The following is a 6,095-nucleotide window of genomic DNA, read 5'->3' on the forward strand; positions in this document are numbered from 1 at the left end:
GGTATCACATGTGAACGTGCATGAAAACGTGCAAGCATTTTAAAGAAGGCCGTACGTCCGTGAATGACTATCTCTGCTGTTGCTGAACATTCAGCAAGTGGAACGCCTGATCCTTGAAAATTGATGGATTTCTCGTCTTCACCTTGGGGAAGAAAGAGATGCATCTGTCTGTGTCAACTGTACACACAATCATCCACTAACACCACATGTACATTGCAGGAACTCGGCTGAGAGTTATTGCCACATCCCCCGTACAGTCCTGACCTCGCTCCAAGCAATTTAAGGAGTTCCTGAGAGGCTGGCGTTTCCAATGTGAAGCAGGCCGTCTGATCATGGCTCCAGCCTACTGAGAATGAGAACTAACCTAATGAGAACTTTCTACCTCCATGGTGTCCAAGCACTAGTGACACGCTGGGATAAGTGCATAGTGTTCTGTTATTCTGGACAATTAAGTGTCTTGCTTTGATGTTTAATGTTTAATGATAAATATGATAAATTAGATCCTTTAGTAAAGGCTTCAAGAGATGTACTGTAGGTGTAATTTGCGACTTATAGCTTCTTTTTTGTATTCTTCTGAATTAATTTCATAAACTCTATATAAAATATGTTGTATATATAAACTCTCTATAAAATGACAGAGATGTCCATCCACATAACCAAAATCCTCTTTAACCACCACTGAGTTTATCAGAGAGGAGCTGTCCTTCGGGGGGTGAAGGGTGAGAAACACCAACATTGTAATCCAGATGGCAATAAAACCACAGAAGAGCAGCTGTAAAGGATAGAATTACTCCATGGAGTCCAAATACCATCCAAACCAAGCTAAATATGGGCATGATTATTAGTCAACAGCAATAAAAAAATAAAACAGTTTGAACTGAACAAACAGTAATGTTCTGTAAGATAATATTACAAAACATTAGTATTTGTCTTTTTAAGATGAGTCAGGACCCCCATCCATGTCCCTGTCACGCTATACTGTCTGTCCTCAAACACACTCACCAGTTGTACTGTATCTTTGCCATCAGAAGGGAAGTGTATGATCATTCTTATCTTTTTATAACGGAAATTTACCAAAATATGAATTCTTAACGGAATGATAACATGTTTCTTCAGCAAGTAGTGTTCAAGCTGAGACTAGTGTGTCAGGTGTGGGATCTCGCAGGACATAACTAAAAAGTTGCTCATTGCTTTATATGCTGCCTGCCTTAAAAAAATAAAAGGATTATTTCAGAAGGGTCATATTATTGGGCTGGAAAAAATGTGATTGGGCAAAAATCATGGATGGAATGAAATGATTACTGAAAGAATTTCCATACACACACACACACACACACACACACACAGTATGATGAAAACTCACAGGATTGGGACTAAACAGCTGCGTGTCCATAAGAAAACCACTTAAAGACTGGACTTTGGAGCGATGGAAACAGGTCATGTGACCTGATGGATCCAGACTGACCCTATTCCAGAGTGATGGGTGGGTCAGGGTAAGAAGGGAAGCACATGAAGCGATGCTTGTTCGCAGTAGGTGTAAAATTAATTGAATGAAACCTTTAAGTGGCCAGACCGGGCCTGTTCAGTGTTGCTTGGACTTAAATTAGACTACTAGTTTAATTTTCAACTGACAAAAATTAGAAAGTTAGAAGTTAGAAAGCATTATTTAGGTATTTAATTATAAACAAAAACAACTGAACAAGCAGGGTTAAAATTTTTTTGAGATAATTTATGGACTTGGGTGATGGCAAAAACTCTTAGACCATATGCACACCATGTTTACACCCAATACGGATACTGATATGGATATTTAAAACGCTGTATAGTTACACATAATGGCCTAAACTGCCTAACTACTGTATACATCCAGTTAAAAAATTAGATGATCTGCTGTTTTGACCTCTAACAACAGGAGACAAACGAAAAAACAAAAACAGTTAGCAGCTAACATTCACCAAATCATCTACTAATCATTTACCAAGTCTTCTATATAAAAAAAACACATGGATGTAATAATATAGATGCAATTTGCGAAATTTTAATTAGTTAAAAAGAATCTTGGAGCTTATTTCATCACAAAGCCGGTCACCAAAAACAAGCCCCACATGGTCTGCGTAAAGATTCCTATGATAACTAAAGACGGTTCCGTTTAATAACCACAAAGATGGTTTAACTTGCATTGCTGCAAACAGTTTTACTTATGACATCAATCGCTCAAATAGTTTCCATGAACAGTGTTGTAACCTCAACAAAGTGGACTTCATATAAACTTGAACACATTTCCTGTCATGCAGTTGCACTTTTGAGCTCAGAGCACACAATTATAGAAGTGACTTATTTATGGTCGCGCTATCTGGTACCACACAGATTAGTGGTCGTTCCCCTTTTGAGTCTGGTTCCTCTCAAAGCTTTCTTAATCGTGTCATATCAGGGAGTTTATCCTTACCGCCTCTGGCTTGCTCATTAGCAGTAAACTTTTTTATTTCTTTTTAATTTTTATTCCTGTAATACAACTTTGCCGCAATGTCCATTGGTAAAATAAAATTTCATTTCATTTCATTGTAAGCTTCAGGATAGGGGAGGGAGGAGGGAAACCGCCCATCGGGTGTGTTTGAACTTTATCATAGTGCATATGCATTGACTTTATCTAACAAATTACACAAAAGTCAAATGTACTCCACCCACAAATCCACCGTAAACCACCAATACCACTTACAGCTTTAAGTGTCACGCAGACATCAGGTGTCGAAACCTAAAGTGTCACGTAGACCACTGTGTCAAAATTCACCTGCCCACCGCCCAAGTCTCTAGCTACATCTTGGTTTTCACACACAACACACCCAAAAAAGAAAGTGCTCTAGCATACAACCTGGCCTCTTGTTGAGAAAATAGGAAAATAGGTGTTACAAGTTGCAGAGCAACAAAATGATTGTTGCACGATGTTACTATTGTTTTTTGTATCACAATTTGTCTGTAAAAAAAGAAAGTGTTTTTAACGTGTAATCTGTGGAGTTGAAGAAAATAAGAGTGTTGAAGTTGATTTACAAAGAATAATTGCACAATGATACTTACAGTAATACAAACTGCTGGGTGGGTTACATGAACTTTAGGTCTGTGTGTGTGTTTGTGTGTGTGTGTGTGTGCACGTACATTTCTGTTGACAGCTGCGGTGATTGTGTTGGAATAGCAACTGAAACTTGTGACAGAAACACGTATGTGTGAAGGATAAGGCTAATTAAAGTAAGTGTGCAGTCATCGGGGAGCTTCAGTTATAAAGTTCAGGGGAAAAGACCTTCTCCTCTGCTGCTGATGGATGTCTAATACAAAACTGTTCTGTTGTCAAATATCATTGTTTCAAGGTACTACAACTGAAACGACATGAGCCTGACAATTTTTTTTCATGGGACTTTGGGCTTTATAAATGATTCTTAAATTGATGCTTCGTTGTATTATTGTAACACAGCAGATTTCCCATCAGGAGGATATAAGGACAGCTTCATCTAAGCGACACATTTACATTTACATTTAGGCATTTGGCAGACGCTCTCATCCAGAGCAACTTACAAAAAGTGCTTTAAAGTTTACATAATTGGATACATACTTACACTGGGTTAACTAGGTTAATAACTTAGTGCCATTAGTTCAACACAACTAAGAAGAGTTTTTTTTTTGTTTTGTTTTTTTTCCGGGGGCGGTTAGTCCAAGTACTGGAGAAACAGATGAGTCTTAAGTCGTCGTTTAAAGATAGTCAAAGTCTCTGATGTACGGACATCTAGAGGAAGTTCATTCCACCACCTAGGTGCCAGAACAGAAAAGAGCCTGAATGAATGCCGCCCTCGATCCCTGAAAGATGGTGGGATGAGGCGAGCAGTGCTGGAGGATCGGAGGGAACGTGGTGCAGTGCGTGGTGTAATTAGCGCAGAGAGGTAAGTGGGTGCTGGGCCATTTTTAGCTTTGTAGGCAAGCATCAGTGTTTTGAATTTGATGCGGGCAGCTACAGGAAGCCAGTGCAGGGAGCGGAGGAGTGGTGTGGTGTGGGAGAACTTGGGGAGGTTAAAAACGAGACGTGCTGCTGCATTCTGGATCAGTTGCAGAGGACGAATCGTGGACAGAGGCAGGCCTGCCAGGAGTGAGTTGCAGTAGTCTAGTCTTGAAATAACAAGGGACTGAACAAGCACCTGAGTAGCCTGTGAAGAAAGAAATGGGCGAATTCTTCTGATATTGTAAAGAAGAAATCGACAAGAGCGAGTAAGGTTAGTGATGTGTGGGGAAAATGACAAATGATTGTCCACGGTTACCCCAAGATTGCGGGCGGTGGCTGAAGGAGTGATTTGGTTGTTGTCCATGGATATCACAAGGTCTTGACCTGGAGATGAGTCACAAGGGATAAACAACAGTTCGGTTTTACTGAGATTGAGCTTCAGCTGATGAGCAGCCATCCGAAATGAGATGTCTGCCAGACATGCTGAGATCCGGGTGGAAACCTGAGTGTCAGAGGGAGTAAAGGAGAGAACAAGTTGGGTGTCGTCTGCATAACAGTGGTATGAGAATCCATGCGATGATATGACCTTACCAAGAGACCGGGTATAGAGGGAGAACAGAAGAGGACCAAGTACTGAGCCCTGCGGGACACCAGTAGAGAGTCTACGTGGGGCAGATGTAGATCCCCTCCATGTTACCTCATGACACCACTTCAATCAGGCGAAACGCACAACAACTGGCTGTGTATCTATATACAGGAGGGAAAGCGGGAGGAAACAAAGACTGAAAGAAAGAAAAACAAAACAAAAAAGGAAGACAAAAAGAACAAAGAAAGAAAGAAAGAAACAAACAAAAAGAAAAGAAACTAAAAAGAAAGGAAAAAGAAAAGAAAGAAAACAGAACGAGAGAGAGAAAAAGAAAGAAAGAAAACAGAACGAGAGAGAGAAAAAGAAAGAAAGAAAACAGAATGAGAGAGAGAAAAAGAAAGAAAACAGAACGAGAGAGAGAAAAAGAAAGAAATAATGAACAGAACAATGAAAGAAGAATTCACCATATAATAAAAGAAAAAAAACATAAGAATAAAGAAAGAAAGAAAAAAAGACAGAAAAAACAACATTAAATAAAAAAAGACAAAAACAAAGAAAATAGAAAGATAAACAGAAGAAAGTAAGTAAGAACAGACAATAAAGCAAAATAGACCTTATAAATAAAGAAAAAACAAAAAATAAGAAAAAGAAAGAATAGGAACAGAACATAAAGAAAAATAGACCACAGAAAGAAACAAAACATAAGAAAGAGAAAATGCAAAGCAACACAAGAAAAAAAGAGAGAAAGAAAGAAAGAAAGAAAGAAAATAAGAGGTGTTTAATTTACGATAATAGGTGTGTAAAAAACATATTTATGGTTGTGTAATATAATTTTGCCTATATTCTGGAGAGTTCCACAGATTTTGGTTGGGATTTTACACACAGTATATACACGCACTCCCGTAATCATGATCACCATCTCACCATCCCCTTTCCATGGGCCTCTTCCTACACTTCCCTCTGCGATATTACATCCTGCGCCGTCCGCCTCATAACGATAATAAGGAAAAGTTTAAGATATAATGCCAACTGCAACACATCTTGCATTCTGTCATCACTCCAGTATACACCTTTAGTGGTTTAGTCCAGTGAGGATCTGGAAAAAGAGCTGTAAGTTAAATCGTGCAAAAGCGCTTAAAGGACAAGAAGATACTATGTGCAGTTTTGCTGGTAATGTGATCACTAGCTAAAGGGTTGCTGTTCATAGTCCCTTTTAAGAGTTGTCCCGAGGGACTCCAATAAAAGGATTAGATTGCACTTTGGGCTCTTAGGAGGAGTGTAACAGACAAAAGTGCCTTGCTTTCTTCAGGAAAAGCTGTGGACGTTTTCATGAGCCCCAAGCAACTCATGAAAACTGATCACAATATAAGGTCTTGGGTATAGACAGGGATTTTCAACTGTTTAGCATTTCCAGTAGAAAAGCTAGTTCTTTAGGAACTTATAAGTTCAGAAGTATCTCTTTAGCACTGTTGGAGAGCAGTCCCCCACCTTATCGTCACTCCAAAGGGTCCAACCTAAGTAAACACT

The sequence above is a fragment of the Clarias gariepinus genome, chromosome 13 (genome assembly GCF_024256425.1).
Source record: "Clarias gariepinus isolate MV-2021 ecotype Netherlands chromosome 13, CGAR_prim_01v2, whole genome shotgun sequence".
In the NCBI taxonomy this organism is placed as follows: domain Eukaryota; kingdom Metazoa; phylum Chordata; class Actinopteri; order Siluriformes; family Clariidae; genus Clarias; species Clarias gariepinus.